The sequence below is a fragment of the Dermochelys coriacea genome, chromosome 22, assembly GCF_009764565.3.
Source record: "Dermochelys coriacea isolate rDerCor1 chromosome 22, rDerCor1.pri.v4, whole genome shotgun sequence".
Lineage (NCBI taxonomy): Eukaryota > Metazoa > Chordata > Testudines > Dermochelyidae > Dermochelys > Dermochelys coriacea.
The window spans coordinates 12,204,337-12,228,822 of NC_050089.1; the positions used below are offsets into that span (position 1 = coordinate 12,204,337).

Below are 24,486 nucleotides of genomic sequence, written 5' to 3' on the forward strand. Positions count from 1 at the left end.
CAAGATGATTTCAGGTCTCTCTGGCTGATCTCTACTGAGATTAGATATGGGAGGCAGTATGGTCTAGTGGCTAGGGTGCTGGCTTTAGTGTCAGCAGATTCAGGATCTATTTCTGGCTCTGACACTGACCTGTTGTGTAACCTTGGCCAAGTCATTTCACATCTCCGTTTCTTCTCACGTCATTTGTCTATTTAACATGCAAGCTCTCTGAGGTGGGGACGGTCTCACTCTGTGTATGTACAGCACCCAGCCCTACTAATAATAGCGGCCCTGGCTTCTCTCTCCCCTCACAGCTTGCACAGGACACTATGGGGCCTTTGATTCATCCCTAGTAGAGGTAGGAGATGGACAAGTAGGGCTTTAAGAATCAAAGTCTAATTCTGATCCTGAACTGGCAGTGCAGCAATCCGGTGTAACAGGTTCCCTCCGGCCAGCACCACAATGCAGACTAACCCATGGACACGTCACCAACATGAGTAACTGAGGTGAGGGGCACATCAGAGAGGAGGGTTCCCAAATGGCCTGACCCTCAATCCACCTGGCAATCCATGAACAATTGGGCCCCCAAGAGTAACACTAAGAAGCAAACACTCTGGAGAGACCAGGTTCACCCTGTTCCCTGGCTGCTCCTCATGACCAACCAGCATTACTTCCATTATCACCTTGGATACCAGACTGGACGGGCCTCTCCCAGCATGGCTTTCCCTCTCTGCAAGTGGTAATGTGGCAGTTCTACCTGAGGCCACGTTGACACTTACCCACAGCCCTTTGCTGACAGCAAGTCAGCCCCAAGGGAGGGGGGGGGGAAACCTGGTTTCCTTTCTCCGTCGTTGGCCCTCCTACCAATGTCACATGAATGGGATCAACGAGAACATGCTGCTACAGTTCCGTAAGTCTTTATTACAGGTACCGTGGCTCTGCTAAGCAGCAGAATAAAATGTCAATAAGTAGAATGCTTGCTGTAAGGGCTCCTTAGCTTTAGGACCGGTCCACCAGATGCATTTCCTTGTCAGTTCAGTCTACATCACTCAGCCAAAGAGCACTGGGAAGGACTGGGGGCTAGATCCTCAAAGGTATTGAAATCAATGGGAGGTAGGAGCCCAAATTCTTCTGAGGATCTGAGCCTGGGGTATACTGTATCCCGGAGGAGGATGGATGGAAATAAGAACGTTGTCCCCACAGGCTGGACTCATCTGAGGAGAGAAATGAGCACAGCCCTGGTGAAGCACTGATGTCCTCCAAAGCTCGCTCTCCCCTAATGTTCCCATTGCAAAAATATATATATATATATATATATATATATATATATATATATATATATATATATATATATATATAAATAAATAAAGGCAGGCCTGATTTGGAGAGTGCTAATCCCAAGGGCAGAGTTCAGGCCTGAAGACTGGCGCACAGATAAATCAATTCATTTGGGGTTGCAAAGCCCAGTTTGCACCTTGTTGCTCCCACTTTAACACATCTCCCTATTCACCAGAACCCACTGCCCAGCGTCCCATTTCAGATGCACATTTGCAGCACCTTTAATCTTAGCCCACAGCACCGAAACTGCTAAAGTCCTCCATTATTTATCATGCACCCACAGCATAAGCAGGAACACCTCTGCAAAGCTCCTCAGCTCAGACAGGCTTGATTTGTGCTGCAACGCCATTTGAGCGCAGCCCTCCTGTTTGCTCCTGGCATGCCGATTTGCTAAGCCTGTCCACTAGCCCAGGTTTCAAATCCCTGTTAGAAGCAACTTGGGTTCTCAGTCAAGCTGTGCCTGCAGCTCTCTGCTGACAGAAGCCAGGCCTACAGCCTTCCCTTGGGGATTTTGATAAAGATGTCTTTGAGTTGTCAGTCATTAAGCCATCATGCTGTTTACAGGAGATCTGACATGGCCAGACGTGTCCTATACTGGCACCGCTTCCTCTCTGGTTTTGATCCACTCCAGGGCAATCAGGCAGACAGGCAGAGGAAATTCCAAATTAGCTCCAGAGGATGGGGACATTTCAATACTCCCAGGGCCAAACTCACCCCTGATGTAAACTGGCACAGCTCCATTGCAGCATTATGTCCTTCTTACACCTGGGACGAATTTGGTCCAGTGGCTTTAAAATGCTAAGTTGGCCCCAGATATCTTCTATAAATGCTTTCCTCCCTTTTTGTTATGATTACTACTCCAGTTTGTCTGGAAGCGCAGTCTCGGAGGAGGAAGCAGGGTGGGTGGATGGAGTGCTTAATGGATGAGAGTTTTTTTATTTTAAAGTCAGGAGGCATTTGTAATATTTACCAGCTTTCAGATGCCGACAGCAAAACCAAAAATGCAAAATTGTTGATTGTGTGGGATTTTTGTTTTTGCTGCCTGAGGTCCCCAGGCAGACCCTCCCTACACTGTAATTGCACCTGGCTAGTCACCTGGGGACTGCTGCTTTCGTTTTACTTGTGGCCTGAGATCAGAGGGGAACCACTTGTGAAGGAACAGGAATAGGGCAGAATCCTGTGGTTATCTATGCAAGGTCCCAAACAGCAGGATGTCTGCACAGGAATGGACAGCAGCAAAAAATTGGGACAGAAAGGCTAGTGTGTCACAGGACAGATCTCCCCCGGGGAGGAGATGGGGCAGAGCAGGGATATTGACTAGACAGTGATCCCAAAAGCCTGTGTTTAGGAGGAGCAGGCCATGTCCCCCTGCTCCTCCCTTGGGCCCACGTCAGTAGCTGCAGTGGCTAATTCCATATCGGGCTCAATGTATTATTCCTAAAGCCCTTTGAAAGGGACTTTGCTCCTTCCCTGAACTCTGGCCTGTTCCATGGCTCTGGGGGAACACCTAATGATGCCGAAGAGTACAAGAGGAACCAGAATGTCCCCGAAGCAATGCCTCTGGGTGGGGGGGAGAGGGGGGAGGCCACCCAAAAGGCCTTCCTTGGGGCTTATCGAGATGTGGAAGAAAACAAGCCTGTAAAATCCATTCCTGATGCACAAGAGGGTCCTCATTTCAGAGCCTAAATGCTATAAAGGGGGTGGGGTCCGTTGTCTGTGGGCCGTATGTATGCATTTCCCTTTGGATGGGGATTATACAGCATCAATGGTGCATTGAACTCCTACGGGGATATTAATCTCACTCACAGTAGTGTATGCTCCTGGCAGACAGAGGGAAGGCAGTCAGCTCCCCACATCCTTTGGGGAAAGAGAAGAGGTCAGGAGAGTTCAAAGAAAGGGGAGAGATGGGGAAATGTTGCAGGCTTGCATATCGATGGAAGATTCCCAGGCTGCAGAGCTGAGAATCTCCAGGAAATACTAAGGGCACCACTGCAACACGGGAACACACCTGGGTGAAGAAACCAGACGAGAGGCAAAGCATCACCTCAAAGCACAAAAGTCTTTGGCACTAGGGGAAACTTTCCCTTTTCCCAGCTTGAACCCTGACTTCTGCAGAGGGGGCAGCCAGGGCCGCAGATTCCTCACCTACCTCCCACTAGGCCCCAGCCTCTTGTTTCCCTTCCACATCCTTCAGGGAGGCAGGAATTAACCCCCACGCCAACCGCTGCGCTCAGATATAAATCACCAAAACCTCAATTAGGAGAAGGGGCCATTCAGAGGGGCCCTACAGGAATCACAACACCCTGCCCACAATGGACCGAGTCCCCATTGTTAAATATACAACATTTTACCATCCTGCTGCCCCAGCCTGAGTCCCCAAACAGGCACCTCCTGGGCCTTGTGCTGGTGTTTGGGCCCACTCCTTCCGGCAGCAATATGTGCTCTCTGCCCAAGTCCTCAGTTTTCTCCCAGCACCACCTCAGTGCCAGCCAGTTGGTCGAGAGCCCACCAGGTGACTTGCAACCAATGCCCTGTCTGCAGCCGGGCAGGGCTGTGCCCCTGCTCTCGAATGGTATTCTTCAGCTAGAGAAAGAGATGGGCCTGATTCTGCTCTCCCCTGCACCAGTATAAATCAGGAGTAACTCCACAGAAGTCAATCAGCTTACACCAGGGACAAATCAAGGACAGCTGGAGAAGACTCAGGGCAAATTAATCTCCCGGCTTGTCTGTTGGGAAGCAGTGCGGTTGGTCAATTCAAGGCTGAGACCTTGCCTACACACCACCATGAAAGGCAGGCTGCCTCCATGCTTGTCACTGCAGTGTGTAGCTCCATGCAGCACTGAAAGGCTCCGGCAGTGGGGAAAGGCTCTGGCGGTGGGGAGCTGCCAGAGCCTTTCCTCACTGAATTCCCGTGGCTGGAGCCTTTCTCCACTGCCTCCCCTCTGCTAGAGCCTTTAACTGCAGCGGGAAGAGGCTCCAGCAGCAGGGAGGCAGCGGGACACTACACTAAAAATAGCAGTGTAGACATGCAAGGCCTGGCTCGGGGAGGTAGAGAGCTGTGCAGGGTACATACCTTGGGGCTTCAGGCATGTGGGGCACTTCACTCTACTCCCCTAAGTCGTGCCTCGCCATTTAAACTGCTGTTTATACCTGTGCTAGGTGGGCATGCAGCATCTGTACTCTACAAGCCGCCATAAGAGTAGATATACCTTGAGTGACCACTATGTGCTCTCTCTTTCCCCATGTTGGGGAATTCTATTGGTTCTTGCTAGCTAGATCTGTTGTTTTTCTTTCTGTCTCTGCTTGTTACTGAAAGGGTCTGCTTTGCTTTCTTGTGTGTGAAAAATATGACAAGAATATTTTGCATTTTCATGGCATCTTTTATCCAAGCATCACAAACATAAATACACAACCCAGAGGTCCTGGCTCCCACGCCCGAGCCACAAGATCATGCTGATGGTCTCTCAAGGTGGGACTGAACTCAGCAGTCCTGAATGCTGTTCTCACCACTGCTTCTTCCCAGTGACAGGAACAGAAGCCAGGCATCCAACCTATTACACTGCTGTTTTAACCCCAAGACTGCACTACTTGGCAGCTATGCACACAGAATTCAGGAGTCCTGGCTCCCAGACCTCAGCTCTAACCATGACACAGCACCCTCTCCCTGGGGACCTTTTTTTTCCCCTGCAGTCCCATGCATCATAACTTTCCAACATGACATGGCAAAACATTGACTATAGGCCTGGAAAGTATGTGAGACCCTGCACGGCAGAATCATCCCGAAGCAGAGTGGGGAGTGCGGCAGAAGGGGGAAGCATGAAGTGGTGAAGGGTTCATTTCTCTAATCATAAATTCAGCCTCTCATAAATTCAGTTCCGTGATGCAGTGTCTGTGATGTCAGTAAATCACAATCATACAGAGGCATGGTGGCGGCTGTGTGCAAGAGGAATGCAAATGAGGCTGGGAAGTCAGGGCCATCACTCATAACAAGCTGCTGCTGAGCACAGCCTCCTGGCTGGCAGACACAGTTTTGCACTGGGCTAAGCAGTGGCATTTCTAGGACTCCCAATTCAGAGTTGACACGGGAGGGGTCAGGTCTGTGCATCATGGAGTTCTGTCCTGCAAGGGGCTAAGCATCCTCTACTCCCATTGAGCTTGCTGAGAGCACAGGGAACTCAGCGCCCTGCAGGCGAGGGCGGCAGGCATGCAGCCCAGCCAGGCTGACTCAGCCGCGTGTCCATTTGGGTTCCATACAGTTTGCCTTGTGATTTCCCTTTAGCCTTTAGAGCAAGGCTTTGTGCACTCTGTCCTTCCCCATAACTGCTGATGTTTCCTTTGTGTCCTTGACCCAAGTGTCTCCCTGGCAGGCAATGTTCATGTGCTCCTCTCCTTTGCCACCCACCACCCCCAAACTGGATGCATATCAGTGTCTGGCGGGCTTATCTGAGCGATCCTTAAAGTCAGTGGCAGATGAGGCCACCCTTCAGAGAGTTACGCTGGGTCTGCAGCTCTGGGATCCTTTGGGTTGGGAGCAATCGTGGACATTTTGGGGATAATTTGCCAGGGGTGGGGGCAGGGACCAGTGCAATGTGGGCCTGACCCTAGCACAGCCAGGCAGGTGCTGAGCATCCTCCAGCTCGCAGTGACTTTGGCAGGCACCAAGAGCTCTCCGCACTTTGCGGGTGGTGCAGGATTGGGCTCTCTCTCCCCTCTGTGATGATGGACGCTCATTTAAAGCATCCAATCCACCTTATAGCCACATGGTCTTGCTGCTTTTACCCTACATAGCCACCTAGCTACCGTGCCCCTGCAAAGTGGCCCCAGCTGTATCCATGGGGCTTTTCCACAGTGGGGCAAGAGCCAGCCCTTCTACCCTTCCTACAATGCCACCCGCATGCGCGTGAAGCTCAACGTGACGCTGGCCCTAGACTCCCTTCTGCAGAGACTCAGGCTCCATGCAGCAGAGAGGTGGCTCTGGCCAACCTGGCTACCAACCTGACGGTGGCATGCAAATGAGTCCTAGGGTAACTGTGATTAGCATGGGCAGCCAAGCCTGCCCTGTAGGCAGAGCCACGCTCTGGGTCTTCCTGGCTCCAGTCCCATCTCCCTCCAGCCCGCTGCACTTGGGAGTCAGCCCTGCTTTCATTTCTATGTTGTTTTTCCTCCTCCTCTTCTTCCTGGGGATGGCGCTGGGAGCCCCATCAGCTGCCATGCCGAGCACGCCGACCGCGTCTGCCCCGCTGGAAAGTCAGGCTAATGCAATGTGACATCTCACTCCAAGCGTGTGACACGCTGAGGACCAAGACCAGCTGAGGCTGCTCCCTGCTTCTCATTCTGGAAACTTTTCTCACCAGACACCGAAGTCTCTGCAAGGAGCCTTTCGATTGTGGTGGTGCCACTTTCATAGTGCCACTGGAAGGCGGGTGGGGGCTTGCAGTTTGCAGGCCTCTCCAGGGGTGAAAGTAAGTTGAATGACTTCCTGGTACGCTGGGGCCAGCTCTGGCCCCCGGAAGGGGCGGAGTTGAGGGGGTCAGAGCCAGCCCCAGCCCACCCTGAAATGTAAGTGCCCCCCCTCCACCTGGGTAGCAGCAGCAGCCTGGGGCTCCGGGGGCTATTTAAGGGCCCGGGGCTCCCCTCTTCTACCGCCCCGGCCCTTTAAATAGCCCCTGGAGCCCTGGGATAGCGGGGGCTCCAGCTGCCTCTGCAGCCCGGTCCTTTAAGTAGCCGCTGGAGCCTCGCCGCTTCCCCAGGTAGAAGCAGGGGAGCCATGGGCCCTTTAAATAGCCCCCTGGAGCCCTGGAGCCGCTACCCCAGGGCTGCAGCAGCGGGGCTCTGGAGGCAATTTAAAGAGCCTGGGGTTCCAGCCACCGCTGGGAGCCCCAAGCCCTTTAAATTGCCCCTTGGGGAAGCCAGGCTGCCCCAGTACATAGCACTGGCTCTTGCCAGTACGCCGTACGGGGGCATACCGGTTTACTTTCACCTCTGGGCCTGTCCCTCCTCCTTTCACCCCAAAGCAGGCCCCCTGTGCTGCCAGCAGTGGGTCACGTCACAGGTTGCCTCCTGCTCTAATCCCACTGAGCCATGAGCTGCAAAGTTCGCAAGGGATCCCAAATGGCCACTTGCTCTGTTGGTGGCTAAGGCAGATCCTGGCAGCTGCACGGGACCTCAGACAGGCACAGCTAAAATCACTCCCACATCAAAAAGGTTCAGCAACAATGAATGAATGTGAAAGCTGCCATGAGGCTGTGAGCCAGTGGAATCCTGCTGTTGATCCCCCGAGTGGGGCTGATCTGTCCTCTGCTTTGTACAGAAGTTGCTGACAGATGGGGAGCCATTTCTAACCAGCACCTGCCCAGATGCCAAGCTCTAGGTGCGTGATCCTAAAGTGCCCCTCCCTATAGACGCTAGGTTCTCCCACCAAAAATCCACCTTCCCTGCACCTCCAGTGACGGGCACGGACAAAGAACCTCTATGGAATAGAACACAGAACATCTCCCAGCCACCATATGCTTCTGATTGACAGCTCCAGGGAAAGCGCTTGACTAATTAGGTCCCCTGGACATATTAGACACACCCCGCCCCAAAGCCAGCACTGATGGCTCGGTAAACGGACGCCCTCCTTCATACTGATTTATATTAGTGCCGGATCCAGCCTCATCAGCATGGCTTGACCTACTTTCTATCCTGCGTAGGTCAATAACAACGCAGCAGATAGAGCTAATGAGAGGCTCAAGATGCACAGCTAATCTGGACTGTTCCAATCCCAGTGGAACCCCGGAACCCCGACCCCTGTGGGGAGCAAACAGATAAACTCTCTGTGAAGAGCCAAAGGAAATCATTAAAAGGACACTTCATTTCCTAGGAATTTCGTGTATTGCTAGGGAAAGTCACCAGATTTCTTCCTTTGCCCTCTGTCTGATCCCTCCCTCCCCCAGAATAAGTAAGAATTGGTCCCTTCTCCACTGTACCCCCTGGAGCCAAGCAATCAAAATGGTAGGAAGTCAAATGAAAAAAAAATGCATGCCTGGCTCCAATATGCCTAAATGAATCCTGAGAAAGCCCCACGCTGCCTGAGTCACAGGCTGAAATGGGGCAAGGAGGCCCTCTTTCAATTGCCTGCATATTCAGGGGAACGGTGCCCACATTACAGACAAGATAAGTGGCATTTAAAGGAACAGCATGTAAACAGACAAACCCTCAGATGACAGAGAGAGCTTAGAATGAGCAAACCTTCATAACCAGACATAGTACATAAATGCACTTCATACATGCAGGCACACATACATATCACACGTTACACTAACACATCCATGCATAAATATATTATAAATGCACAAATACACATATGCACAACACACATTATACACCTGCACATATATAACACAAATTCAATCACATCCACACATGAACACCTGGGAGAAAAACACAGGAATGCATGTGACATCCCCCTCACACATATATAATATACAGGGGCATATTTATGTCATGCAAATATGCACACATATTCATGCACGTTCATGTCTCGTGTACAGATCACATCTCCATACAGGTGACACAAACACATCGTCACACACATCCATAAACATATTGCAGGCAGACAGCTACACTTTGTACATGTGTATAGACACAGTAGGAAAATAAGAACGGTTGTACTGGGTCAGACCAAAGGTCCATCTAGCCCAGTATCCTGTCTTCCGACAGCGGCCAATGCCGGGTGCCCCAGAGGGAACGAACAGAACAGGGAATCATCAAGTGATCCATCCCCTGTCGCCCATTCCCAGCTTCTGGCAAACAAAGGCTAGGGACACCATCCCTGCCCATCCTGGCTAATAGTACACAGGGCAAAAATCACATCATGCACATGTGTGCGCGCACACACACACACACGTTTGTCGCTCCCACACACGAGCCACCTACACGATCATCACACCAGTGCCCAGTCATGCACATGCCTACTCAAGTAGGCCTCCACATTACAAACACATTCATAGGAATACTGCAGTCACCTCACTCGCTGCCATTAGTGATGTGTGCACACACATAGCGCACACACAGATAGCAACACAAATGCACTGAAATCAAATCACACCTGGGCATGCACACATTACACATCTAGAGAGACCCCAACCCTGGCAGGCACGCACAGATATCATGTGAATGTACACTCACCATTACATATCTACCCATTGGGCTAGAAGCATGTAGCTACCACTCAATGGCTGCCACTTAGCAAAATGCTTCTCTGTCGCCTATGCTGGGAAGAATGGGACCCGCCTTGCCAAGGCTTCAAGCTTTCCTGATACACCGCTTTGCTTCAGAAAGCAGCCATGAGATTCAGCAGCAATTACTGCTGTGCTAACAAAGGACTGCACCTTTCCAGAATGCTATAGAGCCCAGCTATGGAGGGGCTGCTCAAAAAATCTGTTCCCTCATCTCTCTGGGCTTTGTTGCCAGGATAGGTTCTGTTGGGTGGTGTGTGGTTGCTGGTGAGTATTTGCTTCAGGTTGGGGGGCTGTCTGTAAACAAGGACTGGCCTGTCTCCCAAGATCTGTGAGAGGGATGGGTCGTCCTTCAGGATAGGTTGTAGATCCTTGATGATGCGTTGGAGAGGTTTTAGTTGGGGGCTGAAGGTGATGTCTAGTGGCGTTCTGTTATTTTCTTTGTTGGGCCTGTCCTGTAGTAGGTGACTTCTGGGTACTCTTCTGGCTCTGTCAATAGAAAAGGAGTACTGTGGCACTTTAGAGACCAACAAATTTATTAGAGCATAAGCTTTCGTGAGCTACAGCTCACTTCATCGGATGCATTTGGTGGAAAAAACAGAGGAGAGATTTATATACACACACACACAGAGAACATGAAACAATGGGTTTATCATACACACTGTAAGGAGAGTGGTCACTTAAGATAAGCCATCACCCACAGCAGGGGGGGGAAAGGAGGAAAACCTTTCATGGTGACAAGCAAGGTAGGCTAATTCCAGCAGTTAACAAGAATATCAGAGGAACAGTGGGGAGTGGGGTGGGGGGGAGAAATACCATGGGGAAATAGTTTTACTTTGTGTAATGACTCATCCATTCCCAGTCTCTATTCAAGCCTAAGTTAATTGTATCCAGTTTGCAAATTAATTCCAATTCAGCAGTCTCTCGTTGGAGTCTGTTTCTGAAGCTTTTTTGTTGAAGGATAGCCACTCTTAGGTCTGTGATCGAGTGACCAGAGAGATTGAAGTGTTCTCCAACTGGTTTTTGAATGTTATAATTCTTGATGTCTGATTTGTGTCCATTCATTCTTTTACATAGAGACTGTCCAGTTTGGCCAATGTACATGGCAGAGGGGCATTGCTGGCACATGATGGCATAGATCACATTGGTAGATGCGCAGGTGAACGAGCCTCTGATAGTGTGGCTGATGTGATTAGGCCCTATGATGGTATCCCCTGAATAGATTCACATTCCACACAAAGATGGACTACAAGCCATCAGGAACAGTATCCCCGATACTGTCACAGCTAACCTGGTGGCGAACTTTGTGACTTTGTCCTCACCCATAACTATTTCACATTTGGTGACAATGTATACCTTCAAATCAGCGGCACTGCGATGGGTACCCGCATGGCCCCACAGTATGCCAACATTTTTATGGCTGACTTAGAACAACGCTTCCTCAGCTCTCGTCCCCTAATGCCCCTACTCTACTTGCGCTACATTGATGACATCTTCATCATCTGGACCCATGGAAAAGAAGCTCTTGAGGAATTCCACCATGATTTCAACAATTTCCATCCCACCATCAACCTCAGCCTGGACCAGTCCACACAAGAGATCCACTTCCTGGACACTACGGTGCTAATAAGCGATGGTCACATAACCACCACCTTATATCGGAAACCTACTGACCGCTATTCCTACCTACATGCCTCTAGCTTTCATCCAGATCATACCACTCGATCCATCGTCTACAGCCAAGCTCTACGATATAACCGCATTTGCTCCAACCCCTCAGACAGAGACAAACACCTACAAGATCTCTATCATGCATTCCTACAACTACAATACCCACCTGCTGAAGTGAAGAAACAGATTGACAGAGCCAGAAGAGTACCCAGAAGTCACCTACTACAGGACAGGCCCAACAAAGAAAATAACAGAACACCACTAGCCATCACTTCAGCCCCCAACTAAAACCTCTCCAACGCATCATCAAGGATCTACAACCTATCCTGAAGGACGACCCATTACTCTCACAGATCTTGGGAGACAGGCCAGTCCTTGCTTACAGACAGCCCCCCAATCTGAAGCAAATAAATACTCACCAGCAACCACACACCACACAACAGAACCACTAACCCAGGAACCTATCCTTGCAACAAAGCCCGTTGCCAACTCTGTCCACATATCTATTCAGGGGATACCATCATAGGGCCTAATCGCATCAGCCACACTATCAGAGGCTCGTTCACCTGCGCATCTACCAATGTGATCTATGCCATCATGTGCCAGCAATGCCCCTCTGCCATGTACATTGGCCAAACTGGACAGTCTCTACGTAAAAGAATGAATGGACACAAATCAGACGTCAAGAATTATAACATTCAAAAACCAGTTGGAGAACACTTCAATCTCTCTGGTCACTCGATTACAGACCTAAGAGTGGCTATCCTTCAACAAAAAAGCTTCAGAAACAGACTCCAACGAGAGACTGCTGAATTGGAATTAATTTGCAAACTGGATACAATTAACTTAGGCTTGAATAGAGACTGGGAATGGATGAGTCATTACACAAAGTAAAACTATTTCCCCATGGTATTTCTCCCTCCCACCCCCACCCCCCACTGTTCCTCTGATATTCTTGTTAACTGCTGGAATTAGCCTACCTTGCTTGTAACCATGAAAGGTTTTCCTCCTTTCCCCCCCCCCCACTGCTGGTGATGGCTTATCTTAAGTGATCACTCTCCTTACAGTGTGTATGATAAACTCATTGTTTCATGTTCTCTGTGTGTGTATATAAATCTCTCCTCTGTTTTTTCCACCAAATGCATCCGATGAAGTGAGCTGTAGCTCACGAAAGCTTATGCTCTCATAAATTTGTTAGTCTCTAAGGTGCCACAAGTACTCCTTTTCTTTTTACGAATACAGACTAACACGGCTGCTACTCTGAAACCTGGCTCTGTCAATCTGTTTCTTCACTTCAGCAGGTGGGTATTGTAGTTGTAAGAACACATGATAGAGATCTTGTAGGTGTTTGTCTCTGTCTGAGGGGTTGGAGCAAATGCAGTTATATCGTAGAGCTTGGCTGTAGACAATAGATCATGTGGTGTGATCTGGGTGAAAGCTGGAGGCATGTAGATAGGCATAGCGGTCAGTAGGTTTCCGGTATAGAGTGGAGTTTATGTGGCCATCGCGTATTAGCACCGTAGTGTCCAGGAAGTGGATCTCATGTGTGGACTGGTCCAGGCTGAGGTTGATGGTGGGATGGAAATTGTTGAAATCATGGTGGAATTCCTCAAGGGCTTCTTTTCCATGGGTCCAGATAATGAAGATGTCATCAATGTAGCGCAAGTAGAGTAGGGGCATTAGGGGATGAGAGCTGAGGAAGCGTTGTTCTAAGTCACAGTGTGTATGGTAACACCCATTGTTTCATGTTCTCTGTTTATATAAATCTCCCCACTGTATTTTCCACTGAATGCATCCGATGAAGTGAGCTGTAGCTCACGAAAGCTTATGCTCAAACAAATGTGTACTCTCTAAGGTGCCACGAGTACTCCTTTTCTTTTTGGGAATACAGACTAACACGGCTGCTACACTGAAACCTGTCCTAAAGGAGGATATTGTACAAGATTGCTTGCAGATTATCTCTGGGCAGGGTGGCTGGCAAGTGAGCCCCACGGGAGGCAGCGGGGGCCAGAGTTGAGATGAACAGCATTTATTTCCCTATGAAAATTAATGGGTCTCTTCACTCAGCAACGGACATGTGCAAATTCACATTGCAGTACTGGAAAGGGACAGGATTTTACACCCTTTCAAGGAATCCTTCCCCAAAACAGCTGCAGCCGAACCTTGCTGTTCCATCCGCAGCAGCTGCTGCTAGTGCCGCTCCATGCTCTGATGCTTTAATTCTAGGGCATTTTGGGAGCTGCCTCGTAAGGGGCAAGACACGGGTGCAAGGTCACACGTACCCAAGGCTGCATGCAAACAAGAGGTGGCAGCACTGAGATCCTGGAAGAATAAAAAGCTGGCACTTTTTATTAATAAGATTTTTATTTTATTTTATATATATATATATATAATTTATTAATTTTTATTTTTATTAATAAAAAGCTAGTGATGAGAATAACAGCCAGTCACTCATGGCTGCTGGATGAAGCTGTGACTTTAGACCCTGCCTGGAATTGCTCTAGGAAAGGACATCAGTCCCTTCAGACCCTGCGCAGCTGAAAGTTGAACAAGAGGAGCGGCAGGAATCTCTGCAGGGGGGGAGAAAGAGACAGGCCAAGGAGGAAGAGGGGTAGAGACAGCAAGAAGTGCTGGCACAGCCCCAGGAAGGGCTGCAGGGCACCAAATGGGCAGAGACATGTTCTGTATTTGTCACATCATAGAGGAGGTGGCAGAGGGATGGCAAAACATCCCTGGGATGAGAAAAAGAAGGGCACCAACATGCCCTGAACCACAGGCCACAGCTGCCTACACAAAGCAAGGACACAGCCTGTGCACACACAGCCAGAGCATAGCAGGCTCCATTCACCACCATGGGCATCTGACCTGGGGGAAGATGTATAGTCCATGGAGCCTTCCAATTCCACCTGCAGCAGGAATATCATTGAACAGCTCTGCAGGGCAGTGAGCAGTGCCTGTAGCTCACAGTAACAGCTCATGTGTCCACATCTCTCCTAGGAGATGATTGTACACTGGCAATAACGGCTGAATGTCTCCTGTCAAAAGTTAGTCCTGAGCAATTAGCCACAGGAGCCTGGTTAATGAGTACATAGCATTGTGCTGAGATTCCACAGTGATGCGCATAAGCAGTGAGAAAGAGCAGGAGATTACAGTGTTACAGAGAGTGTGTGTGTGTGTGCGCGCGCGCTACTCCTATCTCTATCTGTGGGTGTGTGTATACACAACTCCCATGTCTATCCATGTGTGTATATACTCTTCTCCCATAGCTATTTATGTATGTGTATATATACAAATATACACGCTAGTCCCATTTCTGTCTCCCTGGGAGAGCACTCTTCTTCAGGTTAACCCTGGGCTGCCCCTCTTGAAAGGGGAAGCCCTGCAGCTGCACTACTCCAAGCCTGGGTCCCTGGCTTCTGCACCTCTGTTTCTCACCAGCGCTCCTGCAGCAGGTCTAAAGGGCCCCTGTTGGGGACTACCCCTCTTGGGAGCAATGCAACCAGCAGATGTTTGCAACGACACAGGACAAACTTTTCAAAACCAGGCCTCATTTATAAGCCAGCTGGAATACAGTATTTAGGGTCATTAGGTTAGACAGGTAGCACAAAGCCTATGTGCATGTGTATGCTTGCAGCACAACCTACCCAGCTTGCCCCAAATGCCCAGGATTAAATCTCCTGCCCTGGTACAGCAGGATCTTATTGCGTTTCCTCACACCTCTGTTCTTTGTCTCCAGTTCCAGCCACTAGTCCTTCTCCCCGGGGCCGACAGTCGTTAAAGGGTTAGTTGCTGGTCAATGGTCTCCACTGTATTTCAGGGTAGCTCCGTTCACCTGTGGGCAGTTCCCGATAGACCATTCGTAACCCACCCACCCTATTCCCAACATGGCACCACATCACTGCCTTGGTTATCCTCTGCCCCAGAAAAGAAGTTAACCCCTTCACACACAGTGGGTAACAATACAAAAGCGAGTGGAGAAACTGAGGCAGGCATACTTCTCATAAAAATACAACAGAAATTTCTCATGCTTTCCACACTACTCCCATATCTACCACAGTATGTATGTACATTACTTCCATGTCTATCCATGTGTGTATAAACACTACTCCTGTGTCTATCAATGCATACATATGTTTGTATAGATATATACCCTTCCCATATCTACCAGTGAATGAGCATGAGTGTGTGTGTGTGTAACACTACCTCTTGCCTATCAATGCATGACAGGCATCAATGTTTGTGTTTGTGTCATGCATGTTTGTGTCTTTGCTACAGGTGAGTTTGCATGGCTGCTGTGATGCTGCCAGGCCAGGTACCAGCTCATGCCATGGTCCCCATGTCTGAACTGGACATTGACAGATACATGGCTGGAATCTGCCTGGCTCACTTGTGGGTTAATATTGAAAAAATAGGTATTATAAGAAACTGTTTAGTGTTCAGGCTCAATTGAATGCTTGTGAGTTGCTGCCTGCATTAATCTCACTTGTAATACCCATATTCCATACTGAAATGTAATATTTGAGCAGTTGTACATGAAAGAGGAGACCAGATAGACTCTGGTTGGATTGTACAACTGGAAACTCCCCACATCTGGATCGAGAAACCATCAACAAAAGGACCAAAGACCGTTATTGTTGTTCTGCTCTCTGCCCTGTGAAGATGAGTCATGGAAGCAAACTCCTCCCATCAGCTGCGTTTGCACATGGCAGGTGGGGGATAAAAAGTCCACACCAAAGGAACTATCCACTAGGTATCTCTATATTGCTTTCCCCTCTCGTGGGGTTGTAGCAGAGCAAAGACCTTCCTAGGTATAAGCAAGAGATTACCCAGCTGCTTAGCCTGGGTTAGCCCTAAAAGACAAATAGAGCTTGCTGATTACAGAAGCCTATATTACCTTTTGAAACCTATGACTGTAACTCATTCATGTGTCTCTGTTTGCTTTCTTTAACCTTGTAAATAACTCCCCAATTTTCTTTTCCTATTTAATAAATCTTATAATAAATTTACTATAAGATTGTCTTTGGTGTGAGACCTGAAGGGCAATTGACCTGGGGTAAGTGAAAGTGACTGATCTGTTGGGATGGGGAGTAACCTGAATATTACCGTGATTCTTGGTGTAAGGAATGATCTATCACAGAGATATGCTCACTTGAGTGGCAAGACAGACGGGGGTACACAAGGGGACTGTCTACAACTCCATGCTTAGGCAGTTATAGTGCCTGAGGAGTTTGCACTTGCTGCAGTTGGTTGGTGAAATCTAAGTTTAGAACTCACAGTTACTTTGGGGTTTTGTGCCCTGGTTTTTAACCAGTCTGCCCTTGGTTGGCACTCACACTCTTGTGGCACGATTGGGAGCATCATGGCTGTATATGGCAAGTGTGTGGCTGGGATTAATGTGTGTCGATTTCTCAGTCCACAGTTTAGTGCTGGATTGTAGGAATGTTTCAGCTGAGATGGCCAAATAGTGGCCATTCCATTAAAAGTTTCAGCTGGGTTGGAGAGAGAGGATCTGTGCCTTCATGTTCCTGAAGATAAACAATAGGGAACAAGCACTCTAATGCTTCAGAAGCTGATCAGATTAAAGGACAAGGAGGGTGGGAGAGAAGCCCATTCCCTGTGCAGTAGGCCGTGAGGGTTGCATGTGTAATAATTAGATAACGAGGGAATCAGTGCAGATCCACAGGGCATTAGAGCTGAGGTTGGAGATCCCGGTCACAGCCATTCCCACTGCCACTTATTATTCACTATTAAGACATGTCCATGAGTTGTGGCAGTCAGTCATTTCCCCACCTCCAAGAGACCAGGCAGGAGATGTCCTATCCAGACTACTCCCTTCACTGCTGTCTTGTTTCTGGAGGCGCTTCATCTCCCCTGAGAGGTCACTGACTCTATTGGTGGGAGCTCAGGAGAAATCCTGCTGCAACTGCAGATATCAGAGCTCACAGCAGCATTGACTGCCTCAAAGATAAGGGAAGGACAGGGGGACTGGCAACCTAGACAGACATGGACTGTGTGATGTGGGTGGATTTTTCCTCTTTGTATCTACCTGGAAGGACTGAGGGAGATTTAAAGTCCAGCAAACTCTCCTGATCTCTTGTGGAGAGAAAGGATGGTCCTGTTGTTAAGGACCCAGGAGATCTCAATTAAGTTCCCCTGATAGCCAATTTACTCACCGGTTACATCAGCCCTGAATTTGGTGTGGAGAGTTGCTTATGCTAAGGCTGAATTTGGCTTCACCAACCCGGACCTCCTCACCTCCTCTAACCAATAGACTGTGCCACCTTTGGGGCAGACCGCTGTGAAACAGAGCAGAAGCTCAGTGGTGGGGGAGCAGTCCCAGGTGGAGTGAGCCAATTGTCCTGCATTGGCTGATGCCAATGGCTGGGCCGCGTTCTGTGCTGGAGCACGGATGGGCTCAAAAAGGGTATTTCCCCAAGGGAAGCTGGGTCTCTCCTGGAATGCTGCCAGGGCTCCAGAGAAGAATCAATATTTTTGGAGCAGGCTTCCCCCCACAACACACACAGACACACACCCTGCAGTGTATCGCTGAGTCTCCTGTGCTGGAGCATCAGTGTAATGTGATGTGACACCTTCCCCCACACTCTGTTATAAATATCACGCGTCACCGTAACTGTGTCTGACGCTCCCTCCGAGGCATTTACTCACGTTTCCTGTGGAGATCTGGGCACGTGCCACCACTGCTGGTAAGCTCCTACTCCGGTGGAGTGGGGCAGCTGGTAGTGCCCCCTGAATGGAGACAGGTTAGCCACAAAGAGGTGTAGGCGTTCCCATTCAGTCTTGTTCTCCAAGAAACAACATTGCTGGGTCACAGAGAGTTTCCTTTCTTCCTTCCTGCATGTCACTTCAGCACCGATGAAGAGTCCAGGATCAATACTCCCTGGCAACAAAAGTCCTCTATTTAGTCAGAGAACAGGGACCATTCCTCATCCCATCTCTCCACTAAACCTGCCTCACTACTTAATCTGGAGGGACCCATTTTTGCAACATGTGCTTGTAGTTAGATTAATCTGCCACCAGGTGTCTCTAGGTGTCATATAGAGTGATTGACAGGGTGTGGCCCTTGGTAAACAATAGACACAAAGCTGGAACATGGGCTGGGAGGAAACCTGAGTTTGTAGTTGTGCTTACCTTTAATAAATGCCTTTTGGTTAAGGACTGTAATTCCATATAGTGTGGCAGCCTCCAAGCACAACAGGGGAATTAAATCCGCATAGTCCACTTACAGGCCTTATGTGCTGAGATTGTCATCAAGAGGTCCAATTAATGCCCAGTGGAGTGGTGATTTTAGGTGTAGTCACAGGGAAACTCGTCCCCTAAATCTGTTTCTCAGAGGAAGATACCTGATTGTGAATTCTTTCAGACTCTAGCATTCTATTCTGGATGGAGACTAGAGGTTTATAGCCCAGGAGATTTCTATTTCCCTCTCATTTTTAATTATTATTTTATGGTATCACAATGTGATAGGTGCTTTCCAGAGAAATAGGAAGGCTGTTCAATCTGATTTGGGTTATTTATTGGGGCTGGTCAAAATTTTTCTGTCAAAACTTTTTTTTTTTTAAATGGGAAGTTGGGTTTTTGACTCAGCAAAAATGTTTGTGGGAAATTGTCTGCTTTCCTGGAGAAATTCGGATGGTTTGTCAGCATACGGAAAACCCAAAAAGCAAAATATTTTGGCCAAAACTTCTCATTTTTTTATGAAAAGATAAAATTTTCAGCAGAAAAAAAATTCAGATCAGCTCTATTATTTATTTCTAGAGCTCTTAGAAAAATAATGGAATGTTCCTTTCAAGGGAAATGTTGATGTTTTAATATTATTTTCCATTATGAATTGGCCCAAAAAGGCAAAGTATCAAAAAAAAGAATTCTTGAAATAAAAAATGTCAAGAAGCTTTGACTTGGAAACATCAAAATGGAAAATTTCAGCATTTCCAATCAAATTGGAATGATTTGATACGTTAAAAGGAAATTTTCCCCTTCACATGTCTAACCAAAACATTGTTTGATTCAATTATTAATAGGAAATGAGATTTTTCATTTCCATTCTCCCCACTGGAAAAATCTAAGAATTTCATCAAGTTAATGTTTTCCTTCTGGAAACTTTCAGTTAAACCACATATTCCAATTGGAAATTTTTTTAAACTTCAGCTCTGTTTATTTCTGCTTGTGAATTATGAGGAAGCTGAATGGCATCTATCCATGTATGGTTTTTATTTAGCTCCCATTACTGTGGTATTTGAGCATCTCATAATCTTCAGTGTGTTTCTTCTCTCAATACCCATAGAAGCGAGGATAGACACCTCTGTTAGGACCAGTCAAGCCCCATATGTTAACTTTTTCCACACAACACACACCCCTTCACCGGCCAGTCTCAGCTCTGGTCTGGAAGGCCACTGGCTTCCACACTGAGGAAGGAATTTGGTTTGAAACCTTCATCCAGCCCCGTGATTCCCCACCACAGAGCAAGGGATGAAAATTCAGATTCTGAGGGGTCAGAAGTGCTTTTTGCAGCTCGGACCCATAAGAGCTGAGGATGCTAAACTCAGTTTACCTCACACTTTCGCCACCCACCTGTCATAGCTGAACTCATCCCCCAGAGCCTTGGGACTGAACTAGCCTTCTGGAGCTGCAGTTCCCAGGACGGTGCAGTCCCATCTCTCGTGGCCTCCTCTCAACTCCATCTCTCTGTGCAATTCTTTGAGCAGCTGCAGACTGCTTTCCATTCCCCGCCACCAGGTTCCCTTTCTCCTTGACCCTGCAGAGGCTCCGCTGCTGCTAGGAGCTGCACTCCCTGGTCTCAGCAGGAGAGATGAATCTGGCCTCACAGTGCTCATGACGCTTCCCAGCATAAATCACAGTGACAGGAGCCCTCAGTGGTTCCTTTGCCATTTATCATAAGCCTAACCCCTGCTGCTCAAATGCACTTAATTCCCTGGAGGGGATGGCAGCTCCATAGGGTGAGAGTCCCCTAAGGAAGAGGGGGCAGCAGCGTTCCCACAGACATGCTCCCCTCCTTGCTAGACTTCTCCATTCAGCCTGTGGGAGGATAACCTGGCAGAGGAGCAGCAGATGCTCTGGCTGCAGTGGGGCCGAGGGGTTCAGTGCCACACTGCAGAGCTGTGGGGGTTGAGTGGGGATAGAACCTCACTGATCCACCTTTGCCGACTCATCCTGGAGCCGGGGGGCGGAGGTCAGGTTGGTGAGTCAAGTTCACTCTCCCAAGTCCTATGGCTCAGCTCTTCCCCCATAACGAGAGCTGCAGCTTTATGATTTCACCTCTTGGTAAATATTTACCGCTGATGTAATGCAATTGCTGTTAGAGCAGGTCAAAATGCCAGTTATTGTTCATGAGACAAGGTGGGTAAGGTAATCTCTTTTATTGGACCGACTTCTGTTGGTGAGAGAGAGAGACACAGAGCTCTTCAGCTCAATAGCTTGTCTCTCTCACCAACCAAAGTTGGTCCAATAAAAGATATTATCTCACCCACCTTATCTCTCTAATATCCTAGGACCAACATGGTTACAACACCGCATGCAAATTATTTTTCAGGGAAATTTTGAGGGGGAAAAGTTGTTTTTTAAATTTTCCAACATCTTTTTTTTTTAAACAAAAAAACCCCAACCCTCCCAAATTTTATTCCTAAAATACCCATTTTTTAACCCAAATGTCAAACAAACAAACAAAAATTTAACCCGAACCTGATTATTTTAAAACCAAAAAGTGAAAAAAAAAAATCCTGTTTCTTCTTTTGGGGGGAAAGTTGAACCAAAGTAAAATTTTTCTGTAAAAATTTTCACTTTGTTCAAAAAGCCATTTTTAATCAGAAGAGTTTATGATTTAAAAAGTTTCAACCAGTGTGATATTTGCACAGCACTTCTCATCCCAAAGGAGGGTATAAACTATAAAAAGAATAGTCTTCTCCCAACAATGAAAGGCAGCCACCTGTGGGGTGGAACACGGCAGCTGTTATACAGCCACACAGCAATGCTGCAAAACAGTTTAGGACAGGAAGTGAAGGGGAAAGTACAATGTGGTAATTCATTCTAGTGCTTAGAGTAAAAAGCTGATTTGCCCCAGATTTAGGACTTGATCCTGCTCTTGTTTAAGGCAATGGAAAGATTCCTAGTGGTTTGAATGGTGCAGGATCAGCTCTTTAATGGAAGCAGACAATAGGGAACAAGCTTTCTCTAAATATACTTCTTGCTTCCATGGTCCTTCCACAAATAGCAGAGCCTTGCTGCATTGGAATGGTGAGTGGAGATCACACTTAAACCACTGCTAACACCTACACTCTGTTTATTTCCCTTCCACTGTGTCACTTCTGGGGTCAAAGTCACATGAAGGAGAAGAGCCCTTGTGGACCAGAATAGTGACAAATGCACTCGGAGTGAATCAAAACTCTCAGATCCATGCCCCACTTTATCCAAACCCCCGAAGTTTGAGCGGGAGGAAGGCAGGAAATGTATTCCAGATAAATGGCTCTCACCCAGTGAGCAACATGCTACTAGTTTTCCACTTCTGTGCTTCTCCCAATTGGAAACTAGCAATCGGGCGGAATTTATGGAGCAAATCACAATAATGCATTTAGCCTCACAGCAGGCCTGAGAGGTAGGCAAGGATTGCAATAAAGTTGTGACAAACAGGAGTGTGTGCAAGAGACTGGACTTTCTTTCCTACCATCTGTCACCTAACATGGGGCAGCGTTAAAGGGGGAGGGAGAAGTCAAAAGCATCCAAGGGAATGAGGAGCATGAACCCCATTGAAAGGAGCACGAACTTTCCACCAGAAACCACATTGATTTGAAAACATAATTTTCTGTCAAAAATCATTTCAGCAGAAACTTTTTGGCCTACCCCAGAAATGACCTGTGATGGGACATGCCTACCATGCTCCTTCCACCATCACAGATGGCTTTGAGGATCTTCTCACTTGAGAACACCAGCATGTACCCCATTTAGGGTGACTAGATGTCCTGATTTTATAGGGACAGTCCTGATTTCTGGGTCTTTTTCTTATATTGGGTCTTATTACCCCCCATCCCCGTCCCGATTTATCACATTTGCTGTCTGGTCACCTTAACCCCATTTATAGCGTCTCGCTTCTCCACCAATACATGTGAGTGCTTCCACACCTTGGTGCTGTTTTCCAGATTTCTGGCCTATCCTCTCCCTGTCAGGCTCGCCTCGTCTTTTCTCTCACTCCCCCACTTCCTCCTTGAGTGTGTCCTTTCTGGGTTCTTTTTAAACCACTTGCCCCTTAATGGGCCAATTAGCTCAATAACTCCCTAGCCGCAGTCTGGCCTAGTAATCAGGCACACCCCGGACCAATTAGGCCTTCTCAGGCGAATCTCACTGGAGCTAATAATGACCAGAGACCTGGCTCACACGCTATCTCTCAGCACTTTGTCAAGTGATCCGTTAGCATTTCTCTAGCACCTTTTTCCCCCTCTGCCCCCCAATCCAGAACAGCTCATGAACACTCACTGATGCACTCACCCCCCTCTTCCTACTTCTGGAAGGTCACCCAGGGTCAGCTGGTCCCTAGGTCAGTATCATTACCCACATTGCACTGCTGGCAGAAACAGAGGTGCAGCAATTTACGCAAGTGCAGACAGCTATAGCAGGGGCAGATGCTTACTATTTCTTAGGACAGCACCTAGAGGCCTCAGCTGAGGCTAGAGACGCATTCGGCTAGGTGATGTACACACGGTCCCTACTCTAGAGAGCTCGCAGTCTACTTCGACGAGCTAAAGGATTGTTATCCTCCTTTTAAAGGTGGGGAGCTGCAATCCAGAGAGATTAAGGGACTTGCCCAGGATCACACACAGAGTCCATGGCAGAGCTGAGAATTGACCCTAGATCTCCTGAGTCGCAGGGCAGTGCCCTTCCTCTCTAGAGGGAAGAACCCCTGCTCTCACTTCTGTAACCATACTGCACAGGGAACTCAGGATAACGATCCCCATCCTGCTGACAGCTCCGATGGTACCCTCGTGATCCAGAATCAGACACGCTCTCCAGACGAGGGGGCTCTATGTGAAGCCCTCCCACTCTCCATCTCCCACCATCTTTTCTCTGCTCCCTCTGACTCACAAAAGAATTCAAATCATCCCCACCACAGCCAAAAGCTTCTAACTATGCCAAAGCTGTACACAGTGGGTCATCATCCCTGGATGTCAAATGGGTTGGACCCGTGTGCTGGTGCCAGAATTATCTAGGGACATAAGTTCACATGTGGCCAGCCTGACACATCAACCCTCTCATACCTACCAGCTGCCTGGCAGACTGGGAGCACATCAGTCCCAGTGAAGCTTGGCAGTCCTTTGAGGAAAGCATCTCACTCTGTCAAAATGCGCACTTTTAAGTGGCACTTGAAAAGGATGAGCTGAATATCCAGCCAGGGGAGAATCTGCTCCACTCAGTCTGAGGGAGACCAAGGACCAGGGTCAAAAAAACCCCACAGATGCAAGTTGGGGTCAGCATAGCCAGGGTGTCGATGGGAAAGCCAGACATGGCGGGGAAAGGGAGGAGTGCTCCAGTGACAGTGAAGTGCTGGTAGAAAGAAAAGGAGGACTTGTGGTACCTTAGCATTTATTTGAGCATAAGCTTTCATGAGCTACAAAAATCAAAAACATCACTTCAATGGATGCATGCAGTGGAAAATACAGTGGGGAGATTTTATATACACAGATAACATGAAACAATGGGTGTTACCATACACACTGTAACGAGAGTGCTCAGCTAAGGTGAGATATTACCAGCAGGAGAGAAAAGAAAGCTTTTGCAGGGATAATTAAGATGGGACATTTCCAGCAGTTGACAAGAACATCTGAGGAACGGGGGGGGGAGGTGAAATAAACATGGGGAAATAGGTTTACTTTGTGTAATGACACATCCACTCCCAGTCTTTATTCAAGCCTAATTTAATAGTGTCCAGTTTGCAAATTAATTCCAATTCAGCAGTCTCTCATTGGAGTCTGTTTTTGAAGTTTTTTTGTTGAAGAATTGCGACTTTTACGTCTGTAATCGAGTGACCAGAGAGATTGAAGTGTTCTCCAACTGGTTTTTGAATGTTATAATTCTTGACATCTGATTTGTGTCCATTTATTCTTTTACATAGAGACTGTCCGGTTTGGCCAATGTACATGGCAGAGGGGCATTGCTGGCACATGATGGCATATATCACATTGGTAAATGTGCAGGTGAACAAGCCTCTGATAATGCGACTGATGTGATTAGGCCCTATTATGGTGTCCCCTGAATA

The 24,486-nt window shown here is 48.1% G+C and overlaps 1 long non-coding RNA gene across 1 annotated transcript; it reads right to left on the bottom strand.

Annotated features, from left to right (window-relative positions):
- Nucleotides 1-809: 809 nt before the first annotated feature.
- On the bottom strand, nucleotides 810-18,167 carry LOC122457212. Its single transcript, XR_006276649.1, has 3 exons — nucleotides 17,874-18,167; nucleotides 14,925-15,039; nucleotides 810-1,193 (listed from the first exon to the last, which is right to left on the bottom strand). It is a non-coding gene; the product is annotated as an uncharacterized LOC122457212 (long non-coding RNA).
- Between the last annotated feature and the right edge of the window lie 6,319 nt (nucleotides 18,168-24,486).